Genomic DNA, 15269 nt, shown 5'->3' on the forward strand with positions numbered 1-15269 from the left:
GGAGCCATCAACACTCAGCTCCTTCAGTTCCTTTTTTCCTTGTGCGTGGAGATGGCTGCTCCACATCCATTTCCATTCTAGTCACAAAGAAGGAGAAGGGCAAAGGGCAAAAGGCATTTGCCAAGTATTTCCTTTTTTATCAGAAAAAAAAAAAATAGTTTTCTGAGAAGCGCTGTCCATTAGACCAGCAATTTTCAACCTTTTTCATTTCAAGGCACACATAAACTAACTACTAAAATTCTGCAGCACACCAAAAAATATAAATTTTTTGCAGATCTGACCAAAAGAAAAATTGGTATAATTTTGATTCATTCACAGCGGGTAGCCAATGTCGTGTTGGCTGATGTCATTTTTTTATTTGACAATCTAAGGGAAAAGAGGTCAGTGCCCTTGACTAAGTAGTCAGGTCTTGCATGTTTTGTTTTGTTTTAAATATATTTTTATTGATTTCAGAAAGGAAGGGAGAGGGAGAGAGATAGAAACATCAATGATGAGAGAGAATCATTGATTGGCTGCCTCCTGCACACCTCCTACTGGGAATCAATTTCCTAACCCCGGGCATGTGTCCTGACCAGGAATCAAACCTGGGACATTTCAGTCGCAGGCCGATGCTCTATCCACTGAGCCACACTGGCCAGGGCAGTATTGCATGTTTTAAAAATTCTTCACACCAGTTGCAAATTGCTGCATTAGACTAAAAACTACAACTCATCAGCCAGGATTAAGGATATGAGTATTTCACTCCATGGGTACCTGAGGGAGATGAGGCGTTTTTTAAAAAAAATTTTGTTTTGAAATAATTTTAAAAATGGCAGAAAACTTGCAAAAATAACATGAGGAAGTCCTGTATACCCTTTCCCCCAAGTTTTAAAATTTCCAAATATTAACATTTGCCACATTTACTTTATCATTCTCTCTCTGTCAGGCACATTTACTCCTACATACCTCAGTGTCGCTTCCTAAAAATAAGGATCTTCTCTTATGTAACCTAGTACAATGATCAAAATCAGAACATTAACATTAATACAATGCTTTTGTTTAATCTACAGCTTTGCCAGCTGTCTCACTAATGCCTTCTGTTGTAAGGAGAGAAAAAAAAAAAATTCTTTCTGGTCCAGTAACCAATCCAGGATCACATTTTGCTGTCATGTTGCGTTAGTCCACTTTAATCTAGAAAGTTGTTCAGTGTGTCTTGATCTTCCATGTCATTGACATTTTTGAAGATCACTTTGTAGAGAAGCCCTCACTTGGATTTATCTGATGGTCCCTCATACGTTGGGTTACACATTTTCAGCGGGAACACTACAGAAATGAAGTGGGGTCCTCAGCGCATCACATTAGGAGGCACCTAATTTCGATTTGTCCTGTTACTAGCGCTATTAACTTTGATCACTTGGTGAAAGTGGTAGTATTAGGCAGGTTTCACTACTACAGAGTTACTATTTTACACTTTGAAAATAAAGTAAGAATCTGCAGGAGATGCTCTGAGGTGATTTAAACATCATGTTTTTTCATCAAAATTTCACCTGGTAGCTTTAGCATCCATCAATAATTCTTGCCTAAAATAATAACATGGTGATTGCAAAATGGTGATTTTTTTTCTAGTTTTGTCATTCATTCTATAACTTATTAGTTTGTCTTCCATCATAGAGAACAGGGGTGGGGAATGTCCGGCCTGGGGGGCATATAATTTGGTCTGGCCCTGCCAAGGCAACCGCAGGTGGGACTCGAAATTCAATAAATCTAGGAGCTTTTTTCATAGCAACATAATTTTTAAGTTGGTAATTTTGTATGGCCCACAAATGATGTTATAAATATTCAAATAGCCCTTGGCAGAAAAAGGTTCCCCACCCTTGATATAGAAGAACTTTTCTTCCTCCTCAATTTACTTACTTGTTTGCTCTTTTCAGTGTGGATTCATAGTTTCCTCTTCTATTCCATGTGTTACAGTCCACTACTACCATAATTTATTTGGGTGTTCAAATTGTCACAGATTGGCCATTAGAAGCCCCTTTAAGCAGGCTCTGTGTCCTTTTGACATATTCGCATCATTCTCTGAGTACTTTTCTTATTCAAGATTGTTTTTAATAGGGCACATAATCATCTTGATAAAATCAGTCTTCTGTTAATAAGGAACAACAATGTGGGCAAGCAGTAGTATCCTCAGTTAGTGGCTTGAATCAGGGCTGACAGCCTTGCTTTGTCCCGACAAAACAACTTTGTGCCCACATTCCAAAAAAGCCAGGAGGCCACGTAATTCCATCCTTGCCTCTCCTCCTGCTAATCCTTTATCACCATCTAAAATGAGTGCTCCTAGGGCCCTCTGTTGCACAACTCCAGGGGGTGCCATTCATATTGCAGACTGGGAATGATGTACCAGAGCAGAGGCTGGCATGCTTTTTCTACGAAGCACCAGATAGTAAATATTTTCAGCTGTGTGGGCATTTGGTCTTTGTCGCATCTACTTAACTCCGTCAGGTGGTGTGAAAGTAACCATAGACTCTATGTAAATGAATTGGCATGCTTTAGTCCAATAAAACTTTATTTATGGACACTGACATTGAATTTCACATCATTTTCATGTCTTGTGAAATATTATTCTTACTCTCAATGTTAAAAAGGAAACACATTTGCAAATGTAAAAGCTATTCTTAGCTTGTGAACTTCACACAAAAAAAGGCAGCTGGCTGGATATGTCCACAGTTTCCCACTCCCTGCCCTGCCCAGCCTGTGTTGTCATGGTGGCCCAACCTCTGGCCAGGTCTTTCTCCCTTACCCTAGTCTCTCATCTGCCATCCTGTTCTGGGCTTTCTCTCCACCTTCTACCCTCTTCTTTCCCAGTCTTTCCTCGTGGCCAGCAGGGACCTCCATTCAATTGTAAATAAACTTCTTTCCACCTTTACTCTCCTAGCTCCTTTCTTAACCTTAACTGCAAAAATGAGTGCATTCCCAAAGGAACTTTCCTCTTTACTGAATTCTAGAAAGGATGCTACTCATTTTCCCATACCCCAACCCATGGGCACGGGAAGTGCTGTTGACATTTCCCATGTACCATGCAAAACCCCCTCCTCCTTTGAAGCTCTTACCGTCCACTCTTTGAACAACAGCTAACACACAGTGAGGGATATCCTTACAACCATGAAGAGATAGGTACCATTATTATGCCCATTTCGCAGAGAGGTTAAGGTCATAGAGCTAATAAATGGCAGAGCTAGGACTCTAATCCCAGCAGTCCATGCTTATTACCAAAATGGTCTGCTGTCCTTTCTCTATGATCATGTACCATGTGGATAACTATCTTCTACCCAAGCCTCACTACCCATTATCATTTAGCCATCTGGGCAGACACAGATGCACAGTCAACCCAAGTCATTTGAAGAGGATTTAATAGAGGAACTATTTGTAAAGGTGTACAGCAATCTTTCTCAACCTTTTTTCGTTATCATCCACCCTAGAGACAAAAATTAAATCGATTTACTAAGTCAATTAATTTAAATTAATTAGCAGGACATACAGCACACCGCCACCCAATCGGTTCTTCTCACTCTAAGTGCAAGTTGCCTTTCTAACGAAACAGTGAGCACCCCTGCGACTGCACACGGGAGGCTGAAGGCCGGCGGGGAGACCTCAGCTTCTGGATGTTGTGCAATATGCATGTCTCACATAATTTTAAAATAAAATCTAACTTTAAAAATTGACCTAAAATGCAAATATGGCCATTCTTTCCCATGCTCAAAACACTGCAGTAGCCCATCTGCCACCAAGTTAAAATCCAAATTTGTTCAGATGCTATCCAAGGCCCCCGCATAACTCCTTTAGGCTCATCTTCACGACTTTCCATCTCAAACCCTATGTCCAGAGATGTGAGTTACTGGAAAGTGAATGTATTTCCTAAGGAACTTTCTTCCTTTGCTGCCAGTTTGCTCAGAAAGCCATTTTGTACCAAATCTGCAGTTTCCACGTCCTGGTGAATTCTTCAAGATCCAGTTAAATAACCTCTCCAGACATCTGTGAGAATAGCTGATGACCTTCCCCTCTGTGCCACCACTGTAGAGTGTTCTGGTTAAGAGGACAGGCTCTGATGCCAGATGCTGTGGCGTAGATCCTGGATTTGTCACTTACCAGTTGGTGAACTTGGGCATGTGCTTCAGTAGGGTCCATTGGACAATAATTGATCCATTAAACACAGGCTGAACCTCTGTGCGTCAGTTTCCTTGTTTGTAAAATGAAGATTAGAATAGTTCCTACTTTAGAAGAAGAATATTCGTGTACCAAATATTGACTGACTATCATATAACAAAGAAGACAAAAATTCCAGCATGGTGGAACTTAGAATTTAGAGCAGGGATTGGCAAACTATAGCCTGTGGGCCAAATTAGCCCCCTGTTTTATAAATAAAGTTTTATTGCCCTAACCAGCTTGGCTTAGTGGATAGAGCGTCGGCCTGAGGACTGAAGGGTCCCAGGTTCGATTCCGGTCAAGGGCATGTACCTTGGTTGCAAGCACATCCCCAGTAAGGGGTGTGCAGGAGGCAACTGATCAATGTTTCTCTCTCATCGATATTTCTAACTCTCTATCTCTCTCCCTTCCTCTTTGTAAAAAATCAATAAAATATATTTGAAAAAAATAAAATAAAGTTTTATTGGAACACAGCCACACACATTTGTTTATATATTGTCCATGACCACTTCCATACTACAATGGTAGAGTCGAGTGGTTGCAACATAGACCATAGGGCCTGCAGAGCCAAAAATATTTAAGAAGAGTACTAGCCCCTGCTTTTGTGAGACTGAAGTGTTTAAAATGTCAAAATATTGCCTGGTACTTGGTAAGCACTCAATAGATGCTAGCTTCGTCATACTATTGCATGCCCTTATGACAACACTTAACACAGGTTCTCTATAAAATTTTGCTGAATAAATGAATAAACAGATAGCTAAAGAGGAACCAGATGTTTGGGTCATGGGAAGTACTGGAGGAAGAGTTTCAAGAAGGTGGAAGTGGTCAGCTATGTTAAGTTGACAAATCAAGAAAGACCACCAGATTTGGCAATCAGATGAAGTGTCCTAACCAAGGAGCAGCTTGTGTATGGTGGTGAAGACAAAAGGTAGACCATGGTGGGATTAGGAGGGAATGGAAATAAGGAAGAAGAGATAGAAGCCCTGGTTGGGTAGCTCAGTTGGTTAGAGCATTGTCTGGACCCACCTAGGTTGCCGGTTCACTCCCTGCTCAGGGCACATACAGGAGTCAACCAATGAATGCATAAATAAGTGGAACAACAAATTGATGTTTTCTCCATCTCTCCCTTCCTCTCTCTCTCCAATCAATTAAAAAAAATTTTTTTTAAAGAAGAGATAGGAAAATCGAGATTATGCATCTATGTGACAGCAAGTATCAAGATAAAATGAATACAGAGCCCTAGCTGGTTTGGCTGAGTGGATAGAGCATGGGCCTGCAGACTGTAGGGTCCCAGGTTCAATTCTGGTCAAGGGCACATATCTCGGTTGCAGGCTCCTCCCTGGTCCAAGCCTTGCTAGGGGCTCGTGCAGAAGGCAACCAATCAATGTGTTTCTCTCACATCGATATTTCTCTCTGTCCATCCCTCTCTCTTCCATTCTCTCTAAAAAAAAAAAAAAAAAAAAAAATCAATGGAAAAATATCCCTGAGGATTTAAAAAAAGAATACAGAATAATATTGAACATAAAATGTAACTGAAAGAAATTTAGGACTCTGAACACATGCATATTATTGCTGAAGATGCCCGCAACCTTTTTGGTATATGGGACAACACTCCAGCCAACTGGGCCACACCAGCCAGAGCTTAGGGGTTTTTAAATAATTTTTTAGAAAAGAGAGAGAAAGAGAAAGAGAAAGAGAGAGAGAGAGAGAGAAACATCTATTTTTTTCTACTTATGTGTGCATTCATTGGCTGATTCTCATATGTGCCCTGGCCAGGGATCAAACCTGCAACCTTGGTGTGGCAGGATGACACTCTAAACAACTGAGCTCCCCGACCAGAGCACTGATGTGTTTTTTTAAGGGGTTACCAAAAGGTACTTAAGTGTGATGGTATTTAATTAAAGTATATGCTATATAGTTTTTTAAATCAAATATACACTATAAATAGAAAAAGTCTATAAAGATACATTTAAAATATTAACAGAGGATACATCTAAATGGTGGGATTGCTGGGAGATTATTTTCTTCACTCTACTTTTTTACACTTTTTTTCTTTTTTTACACTTTAAATGTTTGTATGATAAACAGGACTTATTTTTATAATCACAAATAACAATGGAACAAAAACCATTGAATTTCAACCACAAGCATATGTTACAAGCATACATGTTTGCTTGTAAGCGCAGAGGCCAGAGGTTTTTATGTTTTTGTAGATTGTCCAATGTTTAGTTGTTACATGAACAGCAACAAAAATTCCTCAGCCTACAAAAGTCAGCAGGTGACATCTCAAAGAGATGTGCTAACATGGGTGGACCTTGAGAACATTATCCTAAGTGAAATAAGTCAGTTAGAAAAAGCTAAGAACCATAAGATTTCACTCCTATAGGATGTCAAGCTGAAACTCATGAACACAAACAGCAGTGTGGGGGTTGCCAGGGAGAAGGGGGTAGGCGGGGAAGGGTTAAGGTGACAGGAGATTTGACTTTGGGTGGTAGGCACACGGTGTAATACACAGATCTTGTAACATAGAAACCCACACCTGAAACCTATATGTTCATGTTGACCAATGTCACTCCAATCAATTTAATTTTAAAAAAAGATATGTACAAAACAAACAAAACAGATTTATCTAGAAGTTGACCCTATTGATCCTCTCTGCAAGGCAGCAAATCAACCAGACACCTGCTGACGAAACACTGGAACTTACTAAAAACAGGGAGTGCTGTGCACACAACAGATGAATATGATGTGAATCAGTTACTTTGGCCATAAGTAACAGGACACTGATAAAAAGTGGCTTAAATAATAAATATTTACTATTTCACGTAACATGAAGTCCCGAAGGAGGTGGATTCCAACTCTGGTTAACTCAGTAGCTCAGCAAATTCAGGGTTCTGGGTCAGCTTTCCTTTGACTTTCTTGGCTCTCCCCAAGAAAGTCTGTCTGACAGCGAGGTAGTGAACATCACTGCCGCACCCAAGAATGTCTAAGGCGGGAAGGGGGCATCCCTCTCACCCCATCTTTTTTTGTTTTCAGGCATTCAAATCTTTCCCTGAATTTCCCTAGCAGACACCTTCCGGAATTTTATTGGCTGCACTGTGACAATTCAGTTTAAGGAAAAGCAGGGAAGCAAACGGCACTCAGTTGAAATTAAAAATCATAGCCACACCCACCCTAACCGGTTTGGCTCAGTGGATAGAGCGTTGGCCTGCAGACTGAAGGGTCCCAGGTTCAATTCCGGTCAAGGGCATGTACCTTGGTTGCAGGCACATCCCCAGTAGGGGGTGTGCAGGAGGCAGCTGATCGATGTTTCTCTCTCATCAATCTTTCTAACTCTCTATCCCTCTCCCTTCTCTGTAAAAAAATCAATAAAATATATATTTTTAAAAAATCATAGCCACTCTTAAACCAAGAACCGGAGAAGGGAATTACCACTACTGCCCTAGATCAGCAGTGTCCAATAGAATTTAATGTGAGCCATAATGCAAGATATAGACTTAGCTCTCCCTGAGTAGTCTTTGTTAAGCTAAAGGTCTTCATTTTCTCCTTCGTGAATGAGCTAAAATATTGGTAAGCAACATTGCTTCCCACCAGCACAATTAGAAGTGCCAGGGGTATTATTCCAACAAAGGCACCTTGGTTATGGAATCTGAACTTTGAGTCTCTGAGTCATGGTTCTGGATATGACCCAATTTGTGTGGTCTTATTTGAGTCACTTGGCTTATCTGGGCCCCAATTTCCTCATCTTAAAACAGATGATTCTTTAATGTCCTTTGAACTCTACCATGCCATGATTTTATTTTACTGTTCAACTGGGACCTTCCCAGCCCTCATCTGACACTAGCAAGCTGGGGCAGCAAAGCATAAGTCATTCAGAAGGGCACTTTCTCTGAGGCCATGGGGGCAACATGCACTTTTAGAGAGAAAGGAAGGAGGCAAGCCATGGTGGCTTGTCATTCATTTACTCAGGAAGTACAATAGGCACCCACTATGTGCCACAGTGACCCTGGATTGATTTTCTTAAAAAATAAGATGTAGTCCTGCTCTCAGTGAGCTTACAATCTGGTGGGAAGGGGGTGTAAATAAGCCAATATACAATTACAAAGGCGTAGAAACGGCTCTCCTGACATTGTGGGATGTTGCTTAGCCTACAGGGCATCTCATGCTACATTTTATTCATTTTTGCTCTCTCTCTCTTTTTTAAATTGATTTTAGAGAGGAGAGAGAGGGAGGGAAGAAGAGAAGGAGGAGAAGTGTGTGTGTGTGTGTGTGTGTATGTGTGTGTGTGTGTGTGTGTGTGTGTGTGTGAGAGAGAGAGAGAGAGAGAGAGAGAGAGAGAGAGAGAGAGAGAGAGATGGATCTATTGCTCCACTCATTCCTGCATTCACTGGTCGCTTCACGTATGTGCCATGACTAGGGATCGAAACCACAACCTTGGCTTATCAGGACGACTCTCTAATCATCTGAGCCACCCAGCCAGGGCTTTTAATTGTTTTTCTATTCCTTTCTTCAATGCATGTGCCCAGTTATCTATACAGTCTGGGACCTGGTAAGAGGGCCACCGGGAAACACTGCGGTAAACTGAAGATTTCTGTTTCAGATCCTTCTACCACTTCAACCACCATCATTTTCATAACCATCACCACCACCTCCACTTTCATCACCACCTCTCAACACCTCCACTCTCACAACCATCAACACCCTCATCATCATAGCCACCGCCATAAGCACCACCCCTGCCATCAACAAAAGAGTACACAAGTGAGGCTTGCTTTAATCTCAAACGTATGTATAAAATCCGAGTTGATATACTGAACAAATTAAGGAATGATTATTTGCTTTTCCAAATTATTCAATATACAGTAACTTTACATAAAGTTTCCCTAGTGTTTTGTTTTTTTTGTATTTTTATTGATTTTTTACAGAGAGGAAGGGAGAGGGATAGAGAGTTAGAAACTTGGATCAGCTGCCTCCCGCACACCTCCTACTGGGGATGTGTCCGCAACCAAGGTACATGCCCTTGACCAGAATCAAACCTGGGACCCTTCAGTCCTCAGGCCGACACTCTATCCACTGAGCCAAACTGGTTAGGGCTCCCTAGTGTTTTTTAATATGTGCTTTGGTTTACAAACATTTTAATTACCCAAATCTCTTTAGGAATATACCTATTTTAAAAATAAGATATATAAGGGATAGGATTTTCATGCTGAGAAAGAGGGGCAAGCATAATAAGCTTGTAAGATCTCTTTCTTTATTCATTAAATTAATTGTGAAGAGTTTTATAACACGCACAAATCTGCTAAACATTAAGCAGTTTTAGTTACTTGGTCATAAGTCAGTAACTGTAAAGATAGTTAATCCTATCAATAGTTCTCCTATAGCTAAATAGTATATCTAGATGCAAATATATGATGCTTATATAAAAATATATGTACTTATAGTATACTTCATAAAATGTTTATTAAGTATTTGTGTACTAAAATATACAATACTTACCAAATATATGTGATCAATGAATATTCTTATACCCTTCTCTAACTGTGAAGTTTGGGTTAGAGACTAAAGTAGATGGTAACAGATGGTCACAAAGTCCTCTCATCCTTGTATGCACATCCCTTGCCATGTGACTTTGCCACTCCTCTCATTAAGAAGGAGAGTCCACACTTCACTGCTCCTTGACTCTTGACCCTGGGTTGGCCATGTGACTACTTCGGCTAATGGGATATTAACAAATGTGACAGAAAGCAGAGGCCTGCACTTCGGGTTTTGCCGTTCCTTGCTGATCTGGGAACCTTGCCACCACCACCATGTGATCAAATCTGGGCTGGCCTGCTGGAGGATAACAGATCATATGGCATCAGTGAACTGGCCCAGCTCAGGGCCTACCAGACCAGTTAGCCCGCCGGTCACCAGATATGTGAGACACCATCCTAGACCATCCTGCCCCAGCTGAGCTGGCAGAGGCCAGAAGAACCACCAAGTTGACCAGAGCCTCATGAGAAATAATAAAATGCTTATTGCTTGAAGCCACAAAATTTTGATATGGTCCCTGAATCAGTTCGCAAAAGCTTACTGATACAGGGGCCATCTCATAATGAGCTTTGTTCTCTTTCCTCTTTATCCATTACAAAAAGCTTGGGTAACATGTTTGGTTTATTGGAGCCACAGTTGTCACAAACATATCTTCCATTTTCTTCTAATTCTAAAAGCTCTGATTCTCTTACATTGTTACGCTTCCTTTCTCAGTTATGATCTTTACAGAAGAACGGGGCGGAGGAACAAAGGCAATAAAAATGAGGCATGATGTTAAGAGTGAAAGGGAGCTGAAAATGTGAATTAAGGGGGTGATAGTGGGATGCTGAGGCAAAAAGAGACATCAATATAACTCCTATTGTGTTTAACTTCCTAGGAGAGGTTCGCTCTATTAAATCAGAATCTCTATTGAAACTCCTTGCCGTAGTTGGTTTGGCTCAGTGGACAGAACGTCAGCCTGCGGACCGAAGGGACCCGGGTTTGATTCTGGTCAAGGGCACATGCCCGGGTTGCGGGCTCAATCCCCAATAGGGGGCGTGCAGGAGGGAGTTGATCAATGATTCTCTCTCATCATTCAAGTTTCTCTCTCTCTCTCCCCCTCTCCCTTGCTCTCTGGGGGAAAAAAAGTCCAAATCATCTTCAGGCTTCAGGCAAGATTGATTCTAAGTGCTCAAATGATATCCTCAGGGCAGTGTCTCTCTTGTCTCTCCATCTCTATCTCTAGGTTCTGCTTCCCTCTGTTTTGGTCTCCCTAGGTCCCTCAATCCCTGACCTACTTTGTGAGTCCCAGAGTTGAGTGGTGGCAACTGTCTATTACGTCTCCATCTTGAGAGGTGAGTGGTGGCAACTGTCTATTACGTCTCCATCTTGAGAGGTGAGTGGTGGCAACTGTCTATTACGTCTCCATCTTGAGAGGAGAGTGGTGGCAACTGTCTATTACGTCTCCATCTTGAGAGGTGAGTGGTGGCAACTGTCTATTACGTCTCCATCTTGAGAGGTGAGTGGTGGCAACTGTCTATTACATCTCCATCTTGAGAGTGACCAAGCCATTTTTCCTTCTCCCCACCTGTTACCCTATCATCCAATTTCCCAAGTCAAAAACTTGGAAGCCATCCCAGACCTCTCCATTAGTCCCCATATCCAATAGATGATAAAGCCAAGACATTTCGACCCCATCTGTGTCTTTGGAATTGGTTTTCCCTCTCCATGGCCATTGCCACTGTGTTTTGTCAGGCATTGTTACTGCTGTCATGGAAGAAGAAAATTTCTTTCTAACCAGTCTTTGCTTTGCTCCCTACCAACTATCTTACATGCCCGGAGTAACCTATTAAAAAGGTACATCTGAGTCTAGTACTGCCTGCTTAAAATCTTTGTTTATATAACTTGTATGAGCAGCTCCACAAATTTGGGGTACAAACATGATCCTATTTGGTAATTTTTCCAGTTGATCACTTGACCTCCCAGCTGTCCTGTTGGCAGAGAGCCTAGGTTGAGTTTCCTAGAAACAGAGTCTGAGCTGAAGATACGTGTTAGTTGTTATTTTAGGGGCCTCATTGTTCCTGCCACTGGGGTGGGGCTGAGCCCACGTTAATCCAGTGGCTAACTATATAATACAGAATCTTGGAGCAGAAGATTGGGGATTGGTGTCTTTACTCCTAAGAAGCCCAGGGTCTCTCATGCAAATTGCTATACCCATTGACAAGGGTTAGGTCATTGAAAGAGGAAAGAGGAATGCACCGGGCCAGAATGGAGGGATCATGAATTTATTTACTCGATCATCCGCACACCAGGTGGCTGAGCCTGGATGCTCCAGCACCCAGTGACGGGAGCCAGCAGCTTTTAAAGGACTTTTGGCGGGCTTTTTCTGGGCGGAGACTTCTTTATGCATACCCGGAGGGAAGATCATGGAATGTGGTCCCTGCAAGTGAAATGTGGTCTCAGCAAAAGGAAGGTCCATAGTGAAATGGCCTGAAAAGTCAGTTCCTGGGGGAGGGGTGTCAATGCACTTGCTTGGTCAGACCTAACAACAAGCTCTACCTACCTAGGGCTCAGAGTGGAGGTCTTGATCCATTCACAAAAGGTTCTTTTATGCCAGAGGTCAAGAACTCAAATGCCTAGAGGAGCCCCAAGCCTGACAGGCAGGACAGCCATCACTCAGCAACAATCACTCAGTAATTCACAGCAACCACATCTATAGTTTTTTCAGAAGGAGCCCCAAAATCTTGATTTTTTTTTTATGTGAAATACTCTGATTTTAAACTGTTAGCTAGATTTTTTTTTTTTTAAGCAGGCGAAACAAAACTTATCTGGGGCATTATCTGTCCTAGGGGCTGTCAGTTTGTGAATTTGGTTTTATGCCCTAACCCCATAACAATGGGTGTCCGCTTGCCCTACATTTGCATTACTATGGGGGGGCCACAGCAATCAACTGGGACTGGACAAAGATCAGCTGTGAACGGGTTACAAAAGGTTCCATGATTTCAAGATAGTCTAATCTCCTTTCAGGTGGCCTGCGTGGCCTTCCTGACCTGGCTCCTACCCTTTACCCTGGCCTTTCTGCTACTCCCCTCCCTCATACTGTTTCACTTCTCTGGGCCTTTTTGCTCACTGGGCTATCTCAGAAGATCTTTCACTTCCAGTTGTCTATCAGCACTCTCACCCTCCTTCAAGTTTTGGCTCCAACACCCCTTCCTCTGGGCAGATCTCTGCTTCCTCTTCTGCTTACACCATGTTTTAGAGTAGTTACTCCATTGCCCTTAAGCAACGATTTTCCACCGGTGTGCCTCAAGAATTCTTAAAACATGCAATACCTGACTATTTAATCAGGGGCACTGACTTCTTTTTCCTTAGATTGTCACTGGTGTGGCTCAATGATTGAGCATTGACCTATGAACCAGGGGCACATGCAGGGGTTGCGTAGTGTGGGGCGTGCTGGAGGCGCCATTGATATTTCTATCATCATTGATGTTTCTATCTCTCTACCTCTCCCTTCCTCTCTGAAATCAATAAAAGTATATTTTTTAAAAATGTGAGCCAACACAACAATAACCATCCAGGTGTGAATGAATCAAAATTCTACCTTTGTTGTTGTTAGATCGGCAAAAAATATATTTTTTGGTGTGCCAGAGAATTTTACTAATTAGTTTATGTGTGCCATGAGATGAATAAGGTTGACAATTGCTGCCCTAACGGTTTATCTATAGGCCTATTGCCCCATCTGATGGAACTCCTAGAGGGCAGGAACCATTGCCTCATGGAGTACCTCGAATTTTAAATGCAGGAAAAAACTGAGCATCCAATTTGAAAAATAATGAGCCTGACCGTTGCCTTTCGCAGGCCAGAAATCTGTGAGGAACTGGTAATTTTATTTTGAGAAATTAAGTTGAAATTTGGTGTTAAAGAGAAGGGGGAAAGAAAGCTCTGTATATTTTCAAGGACCACAAATTTGTAAAATACAGTTGGAAAGAGTATGTTTTTAGATTTTCTCAGTTTTGCACATAGCGGAGGCTTCTAAGAAGAGTTCTAGAACAAGAAAATGACCAAACTGGCTGGGCTAGCATTTCTCCCCCACCTTCCAACATCCCTAAGGCTCTTAGAGTGTTTGCTGCCTCCCAGGGGAAGGGAACCAGTTCTTCTGAATGAAACTGCACCTGCACAGACGCTGCGGCCCACGGGGGGGAGAGCAAGCAGCCGCAGTCGAAAGACCTTTTGCATAACCCACTCTTAAAATGACCGAGTCTTGCAGAGTTAAAAATTGAAACTCCAGAGGAAAACCCTAAGCGGTTACATTTTCTCGACAAGGTTTCCCAGGCCTGTCGATCATTTCCTGCTTTCTCTCCCTCCCCGGCGCGTGCACCCAGACAAGCTTGGGTGGACCGCGGCCTTGACATTGAGTCTTTCTCCTACCTGGGGTGGAGTAAAGTACCTCCGGAAGCCGCGAGGTTGGCGGTTCATTCATAATAAATGAACTCCAGGGAGGAGGGAGGCAGGGAGAAGAGCCTTTCATCTCGGCTATTTAAAATCCCAGCATTGCAGCTGAAAGGGAAAATGACCTGGGAGTGAACTGCTTCGGGGCTGAAGTATTGCACGATAACGGTACGAGCGAGCGAGCGCGTCAGCAGCCCGCCCGCCGGCTATTTATACCCGGCGGATTGTGCAATCTGGCTCCAGCCATTCATGCCCGGGCCGGGACGCCGCGCGCCGGGTGGGGGAGGGCGCCGTTCCCGGCCGCCGGGTCAGTTACTAAGTTTGCATCATCCCCTTCATTACGAGAGAGCTTGAGTTTCCATTCCGGCCTGCGGGTCTTGGGGGAGACAGCTGGGCTACAAACTCGCTTGGCACACACTGGCACACGGGACTGCTTATTTAAACATCATCATAAAGGCACCAGCGCGCCCAAGGCGCGGCCCGGAGGCGCGCGGGGCAGGGCTCCGGCAGACCGGAAGGAACTGATAAACCGAGCGCTAATGACACCCTCTCCCTCCCCCGTCGGAAGTGTCCTCCCAGCGCCAGTCATTGAGAAATAGCGAAGGGGCAGAATGGGGGTGAGATGAGGACAGGCCCGGGCGCAGCTGCGCGCGCCTCGCCGGGTCGGAGCAGGGGTGCCGCGTCAGGGTGGGGGTCTCGGGGGATCGGGCACACGCACACCTTCGGATACAGTAGAGTCCTCCCCAAATCACTCCTCCCCACTCCCCCGCCCCTTCTCGTCCCGGGTTCGCGGGTAAGGGTGAGTGATTTGTCGGATCCCACTCCGCTACCCCCACCCCGGAGATCTACACTCCCGGCCCTACCAGACCCGGATGGGCGAGAACTGGGAGGACGCAGAGAGGAGACGAAGGACTCGAAAGGGAGCAGATTGCCAAGAAGGATAAAATGTCCGCTTCTCCCGACTCCCGAGCGGGGAGGGAGGGGGCGGGGGCCGCGACCGGCTTCCGAGTAAAACAAGACCTGTGGGTCTACTGAGCATGCCCGTCCCGGGGCCACCGAGGGTCGCTCCGGTTCCGCGCTCCGCGTTTTCCGGGCGGCCGGCGGGAAGGCCCCGGGTGGGGGTGCTGCCC

This window comes from Myotis daubentonii, chromosome 12, assembly GCF_963259705.1.
Source record: "Myotis daubentonii chromosome 12, mMyoDau2.1, whole genome shotgun sequence".
NCBI lineage: Eukaryota > Metazoa > Chordata > Mammalia > Chiroptera > Vespertilionidae > Myotis > Myotis daubentonii.